Here is an 18,601-nt window from a genome sequence, read left to right as displayed (position 1 = left end):
TTTGCCCCCAGCCCTATAGCCACAGGGCACATCAACCTTTGAGTGCTTATAGCCCAACTGACGGGCACAACTGCCATGCATGGCCATCTTGGCCGCCAATAAATTCCTGACCTGTCCAGGGAAGGTTCCCACAGTGGGAGTTGGACAAGTAGCCTACCCCATACCTGTTTATTTATTGTTTTGTTTTTTCTTCATACAATAACAGAATGGAGATTAGCATGAACAGTGCCAGAAGAGGGACATGCTTGACTCCTCATGGTGGTAATCCCCCCCAAAAAGGGACTCACCTTGACATTCAGGCTTGAGTCCAGCAGTACGTTTTCAGGCTTCAGGTCCTTGTGGATGAGAGCAGGTGTGAGACTGTGAAGGTAGTTCATGCCCAGAGCCACTTGGTGAGCCAGTCGAAAGACCAGAGGCCACGGTGGCAGGTGGTTTAGTTTTTTCTGGTGAGGGTTGGGGTAAAAAAAAAACGTTTTATTCACAATCTCAGAGACACAAATGCAAATAAAGGCTCAATAAAGCCTGCTAGAAGACCTCAGATTAACTAGCTCACTAATCATATTTAAATATTTTAAAAAGGGCATTTTCATCCCCCTAAGGAACTAAGCAATGCCTCAAATTATAACATATGTCTGTTTAATTTGTTATTGTTATTGATTATTTGTTTTATTGACTTCTTACTCTGTTATCTGATATAATCCATTGGTCATTTTATTTAGGCCTACTGTCTTATTCTAAGTTTTGCTGTCATCTCTAACAAGCACTTTGTTAAGAAAAGTGCATTTATTATTATTATTATTATATAAACTGATGAATCCGTAAAGAGGGAAAAAAGCTGACCTGCAAGGAGAAGAGAGATCCTCTCTCCATCAGCTCCATGACCAGACCCACATGTATGATGGGGGAATTGGGTTTTGAGCCTCTGAAGACTCCCATGACCCTCATGACATAGGGGCACTCTGCACGTAGCATCAGCGTAGCCTCACAAAGTAAACCCTTATCTGAGCACGATCTGAAGATGACAAATGACATACATACATGTCACTAGGGTTGCCAACCGTTCCTTGAAATACAGAATTGAAAACACCTGTCCTTGGTTCTGCACACTGATATTGACATTCTAATGCGAGAGGGGGGCGTGCTTTTTCCATTTATTTTTATATAATTTATTTGGAAAATGAAAAAAAGAAAGTACAATAAAAATGAAATAAATAAATTAAGCTCTGTGTTATAATCAACACATCTGTGGTACATTAATCTTTCAAGACAGATTCAGAGCTCTGCCGCGGAATCTGTCGGCAACTCCCATTACAACGTGTAGATGTTGTTGTTATTAGGAATGAAAACAAAGCGAGCACCATCGGAAGAGGAGGGCTGAAGGAGAGCGAACGGGACATCCGGTCTCTACACGTTGCCCCCAAAGGCTTTTGTAGCCCAGTCTAAAACTAATCTCATAATTACTTTAGGCTATAGGCTTACATTCATGCTATAAACGAATAGGTTAAAACATTTAAAACATTATTCTAAAAAGTCTAACTTCATATGGTTTAAATAGGGTAAAATATATATGGAAGAATGCCATGTATTAAAATAGGAAACTAATCCACAGTCCTTTGAGTTAAAACCCTGTAATCAGTTCTCAAACTCAATGCTTAGCTTGAGTAAAAAGTAAACACGGACGTGGGACATTATGGAATGTAAAGACTTTGGGGCAAAAGTTCATATTTACCACCATGCTCTCTGAAACCAAGACAATGTGGGCCTATGGAACAAAAGTGTGTTCTCTTTCGTCATCTTTGCAGAAGGAGGTGAGTAAGTCTAATGCTGACACTGGTGGAAAGTAACTAAGTACATGTACTCAAGTACTGTAGGCTACTTGAGTTTAATTTTAAGGTATTTTTACTTGACTGGAGTATTTCCAATTTGCAATATTTTCACTTCTATTCCAATACAGAGGCAAATATTATACTTTTACTCCACTACAATTATTTGAAAACTTTAGTTACTACTAGTTACTTTGTAGATTTTAATTATTATGACAAAACATACATAAACCACTTCAGCCCTATTTAAACTTTGGGTGTTTGAAAATAGCCGATCTACAAGCTCACAAGCGATGCAACGCGTTGTGAGCTTGTAGATCTGCTATTTTCAAAATATTTTAAGACATTTGATTTTAGCCATGGACCCCCATCTGAAAATGTTTTGTGCCAGGGACCCCCAGAAAAGAACATTTGTCTTAAAAATTCAAAAGTATAAAAAAATGTTCAAATACTGCACAAAAATCCAGGATCCAGGACAATATAGCTCTCTTGCATATATAGCTCATCATGTGTATCAGGGGTGCAGCAATGGGTGGGCCTGGGTGGGCCGTGGCAATAGAAAGCTCGCCCACACAATCGATTTTGCAAAAATAAAATAAAATATTTTGATTTATTTTATTTTTTTTGATAATAAATCGGTAAAATCAGGCAAAAATAAGAATTAAATAACATAACCCTAACCTAAACCTATCCCTAACCCTAAACCCGAAATAAAGTAACAAATCCACCAAAAGAAAACGCTTTGCGCGCACACACGTGCACGCACGCTTTGCACACGAGCACACGCACGACGCATGCACTCGCACGCATGTGTCAGTTCCGGCAAGAACTGTCAGCCACTTTCACCCCTACACCATTTTTATACATTATATCAATTTATTGATGTGCTTGTAATTTAAAAAAAGGAACACATTACCATTTAATTTAAACAAATACTTTTCTATGCAAGATACCATGCGCTTGTAATTTCTACACCAAACTGTACAGGCATATAAGGAATTGAATGCATGTGTTCAAGGATGCATGAATGAGGAAAACAATATGAGGAGATGAAGATTGGGGTGTTAGTTCCGGCAAGAACTTCAAGCCACTTTCACCCCCGAGTATATGTAGCTCTAAGCGCAAATTCAATAAAGAAGATCTCTGAGTTGTCATTCACAGCTAAGTGTGTGCACTTCTAGCCAATCTGCAGTCAGCCAATCAGGCAGTTGGACTCCGCCTTTAAATATCACTGCCTCACTGCTGTCATTCTTTTTCCAGCATGCAACAAGCAAAGTGTACTCTCTCTGTGATCTGTGGCTTACACACAGAGTTTGCAAACGGCAGCTCATCATCAGCCTTTTTCTCTCAGTCTTTTTTAGTCAGGGTTTGTTAAGTTGATGTTTGTGTTGAGGATTTACCTCACTCCTTCCATGATTAGGGCTGCTTTCATCAAACACCAGCTGGTGCTACAGCCTAATCCAACAAGCTGACCACACTACTTCCAGATGCAATGGTTGCCTTCATTTCCAGCCCTGCTTTCAACAGTTTGTGCAGCTATCACGAATAGCCATAATGAATCAGCTAATAATGCTGACTACTCTTGCTACTGTTGCTACAGCTAATGCTAACTCCTGTCTGCAATAGTTTCAGCTAATGCTACCTCTACTCAAACTGCTGCTAACATAACTACTAATGATTACAGCTATTGCTACTAAAACTGTTGCTATCATTACAGCTCATGCTACAGCTGCTACACCAAGACTAATCTCTCAAGAACAGATTCTGCACTGCGTTGGAATCTGTAGGGGAGGTTCGTCATAACGTGTGCGCATTCAGATCAGGAAGCAGGCCGCGCTTTACCCAATCAAATGTAGTGGGCGGGATTCACATGTCCGTCGATCTTTCCCCCTCGAAACAAACCCAAACTAATTTAACAATAGCGTCCGCGGAGCAGACAAAACCACGGAAAGATATTCACATTTTCACTTACTCTTTCATCATAGAAACAAGTGGGCTTATAACCAAAACGATCCATGTTCTCTGGGAGAAGTGGTGTTAGTGTTCCGTGTAGAAATATTGTTAGTGGGAATGAAAACATAGTGGCACCCACCGGAAGTGAAAGCTGAAGGCAGACCTCTAAACCCCGGTTTCCTTGCGCTCTGGCGTTACGTTTTCTTCCGCCCAGAGCCAACAGACATAGAACAAACAGCAGAGGGCGCTGTTTTTCATTTTCAGTTGGCGATGGGTTCCCAGATTGCACCAAGACTGCCAATAAGTACAGCTAATGATACACTACTCAGGCTACTGCTAATCATGTCAACTACAATGTCAAACGCTGCAGTCATGAGTCAGCAAAATCTGCTAAACTGCCTTGCTACTACAGCTTCAGCTAATGCTACTATTATGACTAATCATTACAGCTATGCTACGTCAAACATGAGGTCAGTCATGAGTCGGCTAACACTGCTGACTGCACTGCTACTACAGCTTCAGCTAATGCTAATGCATTGCTACTACAGCTTCAGCTAATGCTACTTTTACTCAGTCTGCTGCTATCATGGCTGTAAACATTACAAGTATACTACTTCAACTGCTATCATGAGGCTCGTATTGAGTGTGCTTATGCCGCGTCTGCATTGCCACTAGGCAGCTTAGGAAGGATGGAGAAGAGTGAACCATCTCATTGAATTATGGGGAATAAAAAAAAAAAACTGTGTTTATGCTTCAATTGCTTTGCTATTACTGCTAAAGTCAGCTAATGCTATTCGTACCGCTATTTGTACTACTGCTGCAAACATGAGGTTAATCATGAATCGCTTATGCTGCTGACTGCATCGCTACTGCAATTAATGCTACTTTTACTAAAGCTGCTGCTAACATGTCTGCTATCATTACAGCTAATGTAATTTTACTCAGCTGCTGCTATCATGTGCTAAACATTACAGCTATGCTGCTTCTGCTGCTGCCATGAGGTCAGTCACGAGTCTGCTAACACTTCCGTCTGCATTGCTACTACAGCTTCAGCTAATGTTACAACTGCTGTAAAAAGCAAGGCTGGTCATAAGCCTGCTAACACTGTCGACTGCATTTACAACTAATGCTACTTTCAACTGCTGCCAACATGATGTTAATGCTAAAGTTGCAGTACTAAATTGCTGCCATCATCTCAATGTTCATGTTAATGCTAAAGTTGCAGCACTAAAATTGCTGCCATCATCTCACTGTTCATGTTGATGCTAAAGTTGCAGCACTAAATTGCTGCCATCATCTCAATGTTCATGTTAGTGCTGAAGTTGCTGTACTAAATTGCTGCCATCAACACGATGGTCTCCATTATGCTAAAGCTCCTCACTGCATGCTTCTACTGTTCAGATAATGCTAGTCGTTCTTCAACTGCTACTAACTGACTGCTGATCATGATTAGGCTAAAACCGCTGACATTGTTTCTGCAGTCAATGCATGCTACTCATACTAGTGCCATCATGATGATCATGCTAATTATGTTGACTGCATTCCTAGGCTACTGCATTAATGCTACTCATTCTGCAATTGCTGGCAAAATGTCTGCTAATCATGATTATGCTAATGATGTGGACTACATTGCTACCACTGCTATAGTCGGCTAATGCTGCTAGTACTAAAATTGCTGCAAACGTGCCGATCATGAACATGCTAAGTTTCTACTAGTGCAATGGCCACTACCTCATTAATACTGCATTCATCTACCTCACATTTAGCAATTGAAAGCAATATCACGCAGTCATTTATCAGCATTCATTGATATTCTGCTTTGTGCTTCTTTTTCCATGTCCGGCTTAATGCATGGTGATGGGATGCCTAATGCCGATGGGGATGAGTGCTGTTCACCTTGGATACTGGGAAAGTCAGGTTTGCAGGCCTCGTGTCTTCATCAATGCAGACTTCCACTGAGCTATTCACCTCGGTGGCATACATGCCAATACCTAAACATCAGCTTTGTGTTGGCCGTGTAGCCTTCCATTGCCGACTAAATTTATGTGGCCGTGTAGCCTTCCATTGCTGGCAAAATTTCTGCGACCTAGCTGGTCATCTATGCTGCACGTCATTGTTGTAGAGAGAGAGAGGGGTCATTCTATGCTGCACGTCATTGTTGTAGAGAGAGAGGGATCATTCTATGCTGCACGTCATTGTCGGCAAAATTTCTGCTAAATCAGTGGTGATTTCCATCAGACATCTCATGCGCTTAAGCCATCGCTGGCTGCACGTTTTAGTCATTGCTGACTAAATTTCTGCTAAATCAGTGGTGATTTCTGCTAAATCAGTGGTGATTTTCATGAGACATCTCATGCGCTTAAGCCATCGCTGGCTGCACGTTCTAGTCATTGCTGACTACATTTCTGCTAAATCAGTGATGATTTTCATGAGACATCTCATGCGTTTTAGCCATCGCTGGCTGCACGTTTTAGTCATTGCTGACTAAATTTCTGCTAAATCAGAGGTGATTTTCATGAGACATCTCATGCGTTTTAGCCATCGCTGGCTGCACGTTTTAGTCATTGCTGACCAAATTTCTGCTAAATCAGTGGTGATTTTCATGAGACATCTCATGCGATTTAGCCATCGCTGGCTGCACATTTTAGTCATTGCTGACAAAATTTCTGCTGACCTGGTCGGTCATTCTTTACTAATTCTATTCTCATTAATTGCTATATGGCCATGGGCTTTAGCCATCGCTGGCTGCACGTTTTAGTCATTGCTGACAATTTCTGCTGACCTGGTCCGTCATTCTTTACTAATTCTATTCTCATTAATTGCTATATGGCCATTCCATGCACTTTAGCCATCGCTGGCTGCACGTTTAGTCATTGCTGACTAAATTTCTGCTGACCTGGTCGGTCATTCTTTACTAATTCTATTCTCATTCATTGCTTATGGCAATTCCATGCGTTTTAGCCATTGCTGGCTGCATTTTTCTGACCAAGTGGTCATTTCTCAAGCCATTCCATGGCTCTCGCATTGTTTAGCCATTGCTGGCTAACTCGGCTCATGTTGAGCCATCCCATGCGCTTTTAGCCATTGCTGGCTGCATTCTGTGACTCGGTAGTCATTTCATAAGTCATTATATGGCTCTCGCATCATTCTAGCCATTTCTGGCTAGTGGGCCATTTCACGGGTGTAACTTTCCTCTTTAAACTCTTTTCTTTATTTTGGGGCTTTCCTTCCTATTCATCTATGCACGTTAAAATGCAACGGAGTCTAATTGCTGTCAGCCAATCAGTGATTGGGTTTCATTCCATCAAATGGAAGGAAATGATTAAAGTCTTAAAATTACAATAAATCTGTTAATAATGTCTATATGCATGCATGCATGCATGGTTGGATAAAGGTCATGTCAACAGATAAGTACGTTTTAAGTGGCAGTGGCGCTAAGGACTCCCTAATCCTGAGACAGACGAGCCATGGGTGACGATTTGTGTAAGCAAGTACTTTTCCACTAGCCTGGTAAACCCTCCCTCCGGAAATCTCAATTCCATTTCATTTCAGGAGTGAGTCTGGCATGAACCGCCTCTCTGCAATATTGGCTGTGTATGCCAAACGGACGCGCCTATCAGCGTCGTCGCTCATTGTTCTGTGATTGACAGCTTACGTTGGCCAATCAGGTGGCGAGTTCGAGTGAGCCCAAAACACGAACGGCAGCCATCTTTTTCCTGTGCGGCCAATTCTCCGCTATTTTTTTACTTCAAAAAGCTCTCTAACTTCTATTTTGAGGCACGGAATTTACTTATAAGATATCGTTTGGATAGAATTTAGTTGTTTAACTTCATATATGTGGTCAATTAATCATGACAAAGCCTATTTAAAAAATAATAATTAGAGAACCGGTAGGGGCGGGCAGTGACACCATTGTACCCGAAAAAGGCAACCCATTTTGGGTATGGCTGTCTCAAAAGTCCCGTCGCGTCACATTAAGACTGGTGAACTGCTGATTGGCTGAAGGGGAAAAATTATCATTGGCTGAAGGGGTTGTCAGTCAACGGTATTACTCCCGCCCAACTCCAGCACAGCCAATATTGCAGACAGGCGGATCAGGCCAGACTCACTCCAGGAATCAAATAGAATTGAGATTTCCGGAGGGAGGGTTTACCAGGCTACTTTTCCACTGTGTGACATGAACTTTAGAAAACTGCATATTGTAGGAGATTAGAAAAGTAGAGAAGGGAACCAATCCACAAATATCACTGCATCTAACCTGTCATTTCTCCTTTCAGTCAGCAAGCATCACAGGAATTACTCAACTTTAACATCAAGCTACATGTTCAAAATATCACTGCCTCTAACCTGTCATTCTCCTTTCAGTCAGCGACCAAGCAACCCACCTCCAATGGGTATCTGCAGTTGGCATCAGGAATTACTCCAGCTTAATCATTAAGCTACATGTATCACTATAGCCGTTTTAGCTTACACTTATTTGTTTTAGCTCCTGCTTTTGATTTTGCTATTTTGTCTCATCTGTTTAAGGAAATGGGTAGCTGATATATTGCACTTTTACCTTAGCGCTAAGTATACTCTTGGCTGCTTGTTTTTGCAGAAAATGCACTTAAGACTTCTGGTGATTAGTAGTTTTCGTTCCCTACCTATGTTGAATGCACTTGAATGCACTTATTGTAAGTCTCTTTGGATAAAAGCGCTAAAGTGCTAAATGACTAATGTAGCCGGATTATCCCATATTTCATCGAATTCTGGCCATCCCTTTACAATAGGAATACTTCAGCGTTGTAAATAATTGTACCTCTTCTTCAGGTTGGTGGTCTTCTGTCCCTATGCCATTGCCTTGTTTATCCTGATTCTGTTATCAGCTTAAACACTCCAACATGCCTTAAGAACAGTTTCATCTTCAGCTGCATAGCTGGTGGTGGTGGTTTCTCACGTCATAAGAATTCAAGTAATCGCCGGCCTTTAAGGCCTCTAGCTTTTCATTGCCATCTTAAAATCTGCTGTCATTGTTAAATCACGCTCTAGTCCTCTATATTTTCTATTGGACCACCTGGTCATCATTAGCCGTCCTTCTCGAGCCTAGTCGCGGTGCGGCTCCACACAGCGGTGGACATCGCTTTAGGACTCCTGAAGTGCAGGAATCAACAGGTTATTTCATTTCAGGTCTCACCTGACTCGGTAAGACGTTTTGGGGGGTTCTCCCTATTCAGCATATCTTATACATATGTACGTTGCACATGTACGATAAATGTTAACGGAGTCTAATTGCCAAATATGTTTATTGAATAATAAAATGTTTTATTCAATAAAATTCTCATTTACAACAACTCAATCTCTCTCTTATTGAAATGTAGCTCTAAGCGCAAATTCAATAAAGAAGATCTCTGAGTTGTCATTCACAGCTAAGTGTGTTATGTGCACTTCTAGCCAATCTGCAGTCAGGCAGTTGGACTCCGCCTTTAAATATCACTGCCTCACTGCTGTCATTCTCTTTCCAGCATGCAACCCACCTCCATCCCCAAACTCCACCATGCCTCAATCGTCTAGAGTTGAGAAGGAAGGAGGTTCTGCCACCTCCAGCGTCTAGACTCCGGGGGGGTTCTCCCTATTCAGCATATCTTATACATATGTACGTTGCATATGTACGATAAATGTTAACGGAGTCTAATTGCCAAATATGTTTATTGAATAATAAAATGTTTTATTCAATAAAATTCTCATTTACAACAACTCAATCTCTCTCTTATTGAAATGCTGACTCAAGTACAGGAGTTGAGTGCTTTGTCCACTTGCTCCACCACTGGCTTTTCCACTTACCTGTCATCAGAAGCAAACAACTTTACGGCCACGTCACATCTCCACTCACGATGCCTGGCCTTGAAGACTTGACCAAATCCACCTTCTCCGATCAACTCCCAGCTCTGCTCCAAACTGTTCCCATCAATCACTTTTAGATTGACTGCATTGGAGCTGGACTGTGCCATCGTTCACTGAAGAGAGGGAGAGAGGATTTGTAATGGCAGCTCATTCATGTATCACAAAACAATGATTTTATATATATATATATACTTTGTATATTTGAAAATAGCCGATCTACATGCTCACAACACATCATTTTGTGATGCTTTCTGAGCTTATAGATCTGCTATTTTCAAATGTTTTTTTAATACAGTTTATACATTTGAAAACATGTTAAATGGGACCTACTGCAAAAGAAGTACTTTTGCTACTTATGTTTTGATGCCAAAACTTTTCTCAAGTGAATTTTGAATACCCAACTTGTACTTCAGACTATTTCTACAAAAGGGTATTGATACTTTTACTTGAAACATGTGAGTACTTCTTCCATCACTGCAATTCAATTACATTACATTACCTTCACCTCAACTCAACTCAATTCAATGTGATCGTGTCTACAGTCCTTACCTTTCAAAAGTCCTGATGAATCCTCGTCTGTAGAAATGCCAATGTATTTGAATGGAATGCAATTTAAATGTAATTGTTGAATGTCTAACAGTTGCAGTCAGTCACACAGTGTCAGCTGGGAGCAGCTATACACGAATATGTGTGCTATGTCCTGCTTATATACAGATACCATGCAGATGGGAGGAGACACAGGTGTGTGTGTGTGTGTGTGCGTGCGCTCAGTGGTGAAAAAAGTACTCGTATGTTTTACTTAATGTAACAATACTGCAATGTAGAAATACTCTTTTACAAGTAAAAGTCCGGAATTCTAAATATACTTGAGTAAAAGTATGAAAGTATTTTAATCAAAATGTACTTAAAGTTCCAAAGGTAAAAATACTCATTATACAAAACATCTTTTGAAAATAGCAGACCTACAAGCTCTGCGTCGCATCGCAACGCATTGTGAGCTTGTAGATCTGCTATTTTCAAATGGCCGATATACTGTAGGGCTGAAGTGGTTAATGTATGTTTTGTTGTAATGATCGAAATCTACACAGTAACTAAAGTTTTCAAATAATTGTAGTGGAGTAAAAAGTACAATATTTGCCTCTGAAATGTAGTGGAGTAGAAGTAGAAGTATTGGAAATTGGAAATACTTCAGGAAATTACAAATACCTAAAAAATTTACTTAAGTACAGTACTTGAGTACATGTACTTAGTTACTTTCCACCACCACTGCGTGTGTGTGTGTGTGTGTGTGTGTGTGTGTGGGTTCAAAGTGTAGCACTGTGTTGGACACATCATCAGTGCTGATAGTGTGTAAACATGTTGATATAATTAAATAAATCTATATTCGTATTCATGAGCTGGTGACATGTCTCTGCTTTGTCCTGTGGGTCGGAGGTCAACACTATTACATCATTATATTATATTTAAACCATTACATCATTAAACTCTCAGTATTCTCAGTATTTACATTGTGCTCCTTAATAATATCTATTACTATGGCTGACAAAGTGCTCCTTTAAAGATATGTTTCACTTTAAAACACTTCTGGGCTCATTTTAACGTCAACTCAGACATTTGTGTTTGAACCCCAGACAGTTTTTAAGTTGTTTGATTCAATATTAGATATTTGACATTCATTTTATCAGACACTCCCACTTCCCACTGAAGTTAGGCATTGTAACTTCAAACTCCATTTTGATCATGTTATTCATTCAAAACACCCGACCTTGGTTCTGGTGACTGATATTTGTATTGATTGATATTACTTTTTTCATTTATTTTTCATGTTATATTTTTTTAACCCATTAAAACCAGGAAGTTATCTGTGTAACCACTTTAACCATTATTTTATACTTTGGCTATTCAAAAATATCAGATATACAAGCTCAAAGCGGAGCGCAGAGTACTGCACTATGAGCTTGTAGATCTGATATTTTTGAAAAATCGTGAAAATGTGTGCAACTCTTTGAATATAAATATTTTTTTAATGGTAACATTTTTAACTCAAATATATGCTTCATGGGGTCCCTGGAACAACTTATTTTGAGATGGGGGTCCACGCCAAAATACATTTTGAGGGTTCTTGACATGAAAAAGTTTGAGAACCACTGATTATAGCGGCATACGTTTTTAGGTTAGTATTTAGAAGACATTTGTACAATCCCCAGAAGCAAGGATTTGAGTTACAAATGTTCGCTTTAAAAATATATGTATTCGAAGGTTTGCACAAATGTTCATGATTTTTCGGTGTTCAGTTTGTATATCTGCTATTTTTGAATAGCCAAAGAAATCTAAAAATGACACAGATTCTTTCCCGGTCTAAATCTATCATGGAAAAACAAAAGCCTGAGTATTGGCTAAAATTACCTCAAACTTGTTTGAAAGTGAAAAGTATCTTTAAAATATTGAAAGTTAACAGACACATGGAAAGTCTGATAACTATGCATGATATTAATAAAGTTTATCATAAGACTCCTCTGAAGTTTTTTCCTTTTTTTAATGCCAAAGATGATTTGTGTTCAATAATATTTAACAACATTCAAAATGATTCCACATTTTTCAAAAACAAATTCAAGATCCATCAAAATGTTTTGAAAATAGCCAAACTTTAGCCAATCACACACACACACACACACACACACACACACACACACACACACACACACACACACACACACACACACACACACACACACACACACACACACACACACACACACACACACACACACACACATATTAATACAGATTTGTCAGTAAAAAGAGCATGATGAATACATAAAAACATGACATCAGTAGAAATAGAATGCAGTGAAAAGTTATAAGTTATAAGTGTGTGTGTGTGTGTGTGTGTGTGTGTGTGTGTGTGTGTGTGTGTGTGTGTGTGTGTGTGTGTGTGTGTGTGTGTGTGTGTGTGTGTGTGTGTGTGTGTGTGTGTGTGTGTGTGTGTGTGTGTGGGTTCAAAGAGTAGGATTGTTGGACACATGATCAGTGCTGACATTGTTTAAACATGTTGATCTAACTTAAATCTACGTTTCGTTTATAATCTCAGCTGCTGACCTGGTGCTTTGTCTTGTGGCTCAAAGGTTCACTCAATATTTTATTTCAACAAAAAAAGACATTTGATGTGTTTCCCCCAAACTTGAATTAATCACTGAAGCCCTAATTCATTTCAACGATAGTGAAAATAGCTCATAAGCTTGTAGATCTGCTATTTTCCAATATCCAGAGCATAAAAAGGGTTAAAGTGGTTAATCTGTTCCTCGTTTTTACTGGGGACCCCTGAAGGACCCCTAAGGGTCCTTCAGGGGTCCCCAGGCCTCACCTTGAGAACCATTGATCTAAATATGACAACAAACGCGTGTGCGCGCGCGCACACACACACACACACACACACACACACACACACACACACACACACACACACACACACACACACAGTGTGTCACAAAGATCAATGCTTTGATACCATATACAGTAGGCCAGTGGTTCTCTGCTTCTCAAAGCCCCTCAGGGACCCCCAGTGGTCCCTTAGGGGCTTCCAGGGGGTCCTCCAGTTAAATGAGTTAATACAGCATCACAATCAGTGTAATCACTTTAACTCTGTTTTATACTTCAGATATTTCAAAAGAGCAGATCTACGAGCTTTGCAATTTTCAATGGAAATCTTGGAAAATGTGTAATATATTTGAAACATTTTAACACATGTCGTATGGGGGGTCCCTGGTACAACATATGTATGTATGTATATATATATATATATATATATATATATATATATATATATATATATATATATATATATATATATATATATATATATATATATACATATATATATATATACATATATATATATATATATATATACATATATATATATATATATATATGTGGGGGTCAACAGACACATACATATTACTTTGGGGTCCTTGGCATGAAAAGCACATCATTCAAATTGAAAGTTTTTATTTTTTCAACACAAATCCTCTCTTCTAGGATGTGTGTGTGTGTGTGTGTGTGTGTGTGTGTGTGTGTGTGTGTGTGTGTGTGTGTGTGTGTGTGTGTGTGTGTGTGTGTGTGTGTGTGTGTGTGTGTGTGTGTGTGTGCGCGCGCGTGTGTGTGTGTGTATGTGTATGTGTGTGTGTGTATGTGTGGGTGGGTGGGTGGGGGGGGGGATTCACAGTGTAGCACTGTGTTGGACACATCATCAGTGCTGATAGTGTGTAAACATGTTGATATGATATTGATCTAATTAAATAAATCTATATTTGTATTCATGAGCTGGTCTGCTTTGTCCTGTGGGTCGGAGGTCAACACTATCACATCGTTATTATACATTATATTTAAACCATTACATCATTATTGGCTCTCAGTATTCTCAGTATTTAAATTGTGCTCCTTTACAATATCTATTATTAGTGCTCCTTTAAAGATATATTTCACTTTAAAACACTTCTGGGCTCATTTTAAAGTCAACTCAGACGTTTGTGTTTGAACCCCAGACAATTTTTAAGTTGTTTGATTCAATATTTAGATATTTTACATTCATTTTATCAGACACTCTCACTTCCCACTTAAGTTAGCAAATATACAAGCCCAAAGCGGGGTGCAGAGTACCGAGCTATGAGCTTGTAGATCTGATATTTTTGAAAAATCGTGAAAATGTGTGCAACTCTTTGAATATATTTTTTAAACATTTGTAACTCAAATCTTTGCTTCTGAGGGGTCCCTGGAACAACTTATTTTGAGATGGGTGTCCGCGGCAAAATACATATAATTTTGGGGGTCATTGACATGAAAGAGTTTGAGAACCACTGATTATAGCGGCACAAGTTTTTTTGTAAACTGCTAGGGATTTAGAAGACATTTGTAGAATCCCCAGAAGCAAAGATTTGAGTTACAAATGTTCGCTTTGAAAAATATATATATTCGAAGGTTTCCACACATTTTCATGATTTTTCACAAAATAGCAGATCTACAAGTTTGTATATCTGCTATTTTTGGATAGCCAAAGAAATCTAAAAATGACACAGATTTTTTCCCGGTCTAAATCGGTTAAACACGACCCCTTAACGCATTAGAAGGACAACATCAGTCCCCAGAACCAAGTATGCGTGTTTTCAATGAATCTATCATGGAAAAACAAAAATCCTCAGTAGTAGTTAAAATTACCTCAAACTTGTTTGAAAGTGAAATGTATTATTGTAGAGGTTTCTACTACTTCGATATTATTTATTATCTATTAAAGGTAATCCCTAGGTGCTGATTCTTTGTGATTGCCACAAGTGAAGGTGGAAGGTGGGAGTTGAGAATAGGTTAGGTTGTAAGGATAACCTCTTCTTAGGTTCTTACTGTAGGTTAGGTTGTAAGGCTAACCTATTCTTCTATGTCCTGGGTATGAGATGTCCGGTGAACTCGGTCTATCGTTAAGTCACGTCCGGAAGGGAACGGTGTGTCGTTCGCGATTCCCCTTTTTATTGCCTTTGTCTTTGTCTCCGCTGGACCTGGTCGTCTGTGAGATTCTATGAGATTTGATGAGATTCTACAAGAGCTATCTAACTTTTAAGTATCTAATTCTTAGCTTAAATAATTATCTGACTTTTTAGCTGCTGCTGGACTCTATTGCTCGACGCACACTTCTATGTGTCTCACAGCTGCTTTTATGTGTGGAATATGATGTCATACGATCGTAAGACGACGTCACGCTGGCGTCGTGTCCATAATCGGGTGAAATGCTGCGCCGTCATCGTCGTCTTGGCAACAGTATCTTTAGAATATTGAATGTTAACAGACACATGGAAAGTCTGATAACTATATGATATTAATAAACTTTATCATAAGACTCCTCTGACGTTTTTTCATTTTTTAATGCCAAAGATTGATTTGTGTTCAATCATTTTTAACACAATTCAAAATGATTCCACATTTTTTCAAAAACAAATTCAAGATCTACAGTATCAAAATGTTTCGAATATAGCCAAACTAGCCAATCTCGCACGCACGCACGCACGCACGCACGCACGCACGCACGCACGCACGCACGCACGCACGCACGCACGCACGCACGCACGCACACGCACACACACACACACACACACACACACACACACACACACACACACACCTATACTGTATGACATATAGAGCACCGAAGTCCTGACCCCACTGCCAGTAGAGGGCGCTTTTCCGCAGGTTCGTGGCTTTACTTTTTGTGTTGATATCCTCGTTGGGGAATCTCAGATCGCTTCATATAAGAACTGTGTTCCAAAAATAAACACACCACCCTGGCGATTTTACTCATATGGATATGAAGCATCGACTGAAGGTGTAAATGTACACATTTACCCAAAGAGTAACACAATATAAACACTAGAAACGAGTCAAACAACAACCCAAAGACTACATTTCCCATGAACGCGGCTGCTGTGGGGACAGTGATTTCAGACCCGGAAGTAGTAGTTCTTAAGACTTTTAAGGCAGAATTAATTCCATTTTCGCCAGAAACAGGCTGTATCAAATATGAATGAATGTCATAAACGATGCAGAGCCACCCCCCTGACAAAAACGCCAGGGTGGTGTGTTTATGTGTGGAACACAGTTCTTATATGACGTGATCTAAGATTCCCAAATGGGGATTTCAACACAAAAAATAAAGCCACGAACCCATGAAACAGCGCCCTCTAGTGGCAGTGACGTCAAGCTTCGGTGCTCTATAGTATAGTGCCCCAGCCAAAACACGCCAACCACAGCACTGCCAATCGAGCTCAGCTCTATAGATCTCTATAGAGCCCCACAGGGTTTTCTAAATCTCACCTGCCCATCCCAACCCAATAGTATGCTGTTGTTATGTGTCTATGGAGCATGCTACAGTATGTCTTCTCCTTTTATCCTTGCTGTCGGGTGGAAACCTCATGAGTCCATAACAATAAGTGTTACTTTTCAGCATTCAAATTCAAATGTAGCAAAAAATCTACAAGCCTGATCTTGTAGATCGGCTATTTCTGCTACGTTTGTTTGACACTGTAGCATGATGACGAGGTAAGACATTAATAACTGTGACTGTAATAGCAGTGATTCTCAACCTTTCTGATTCCAAGGACCCCCACTTTGATATGCATCAGACCACGGACCCCCATTTGACCCCCATCTCTGGAACCCCCAATCTACACTGTAAAATAATTTGGTTCCATGTGTACACTCTCAGAGTAACAGACCTGTAAGGGTCCATTTGGTTCCATGTGTACACTCTCAGAGTTACAGACCTGTAAGGGTCCATTTGGTTCTATATATACGCTCTCAGAGTTACAGACCTGTAAGGGTCCATTTGGTTCCATGTGTACACTCTCAGAGCTAAAGATCTCACTGGATTCCCCTCAAGGACCCCTGGGGGTCCCCGGACCCCACTTTGAGAGCCACTCACTGATTTATAGAGACATTCAGAGAGAGAGAGAGGCATTCGCGCACGCACGCACGCACGCACGCACGCACGCACGCACGCACGCACGCACGCACGCACGCACACACACACACACACACACACACACACACACACACACACACACACACACACACACACACACACACACACACACACACACACACACACACACACACACACACACACACACACACACACACACATTTGAAATATTTATTTTTATGTCCACATAAACAGAAGTACAAGAATGCCTTATACAAAGGACATAAACACTGCCAGTGCAGTCAGATGGGAAAACAAAGTGCATATAAGGCAGAACATTGTTACAAACAATAATGTTGGCATACTTGTCAAACACAGCAGACAACAATCATGGGTAAAGGAAACAATGCCTCCTCCAATTTCCACAAAAGCATTGTGCACATCACTACATTAATGACGGTAGTTACGACGGGTGTGTTTAAGTTGCTATAAAAACAACATTAGTGTTCCCGGGGCTTCACCTCCGTGTTCACACCACCTACTTCCAGCATGCCCTGGGACGTGTGTGACAAACACATACATACATACACACACACACACACACACACACACACACACACACACACACACACACACACACACACACACACACACACACACACACACACACACACACACACACACACACACACACACACACACACACACACACACACACACACACACACACACACACACACCATGCGTACTGTAAAAATCCTTTGAAAATAGCAGATCAGAGGGCACGGTGTCGCCTGCAGTCGGTAGCGCTGTTGCCTCACAGCTAGAAGGTCCTGGGTTCGATTCCCGGGGCGTGTCTTCTCCTCCGCGTCATCAGCGCCCATACCCTAGGTGGGGTTGGTGAAAGGGCCTACTCTGTGTGGTGTTTGCATGTTCTCCCCGTGTCTCTCAGGGTAGTTAATACCCTCACAAAAACATGTAGTAATCCTTGTCGCTATACCGCCTCCCCCATGACAGCCGGGGCGCCTGATGGAGGGGAAGGGAACTGGTTGGAATAACGTGTTCCTTCCACACGCTACATCCAACCAGGGAAACTCCCCCCTGTCAGTTGAAAAGAAGGTCAGTTAGCTCTCATGCATTGAAGGAGGCATGAGCTCGGCCCTTGCCTCCCTAGGCTGGTGAGGGGAGTGTAGTGCCCAGGATCACTTAGAAAATTGGCACCGGGTGAAAAATAAGGGTTACAAAATCGTGGGATAAAAAATAATTATATAAAAAAATAAAAAAAAATAAGCAGATCTACAAGCTCACAACGCGCCACAAAGCGACATGTTATGAGCTTGTAGATCGGCTATTTTCAAATAGCCAAAGTATATATAGGGCTGAAGTGGTTAAAGTATGTTTTGCAATAATATTAAAAATCTTCAAAGTAACTAGTACTTGTGGTTTTCAAATAATTGTAGTCGAGTAAAAAGTAGAGCTGTAG

Source organism: Gymnoscopelus braueri (genome assembly GCF_963280865.1).
Source record: "Gymnoscopelus braueri genome assembly, chromosome: 9".
NCBI classification, from domain to species: domain Eukaryota; kingdom Metazoa; phylum Chordata; class Actinopteri; order Myctophiformes; family Myctophidae; genus Gymnoscopelus; species Gymnoscopelus braueri.
Note: the sequence above shows the minus strand (reverse complement) of the source record.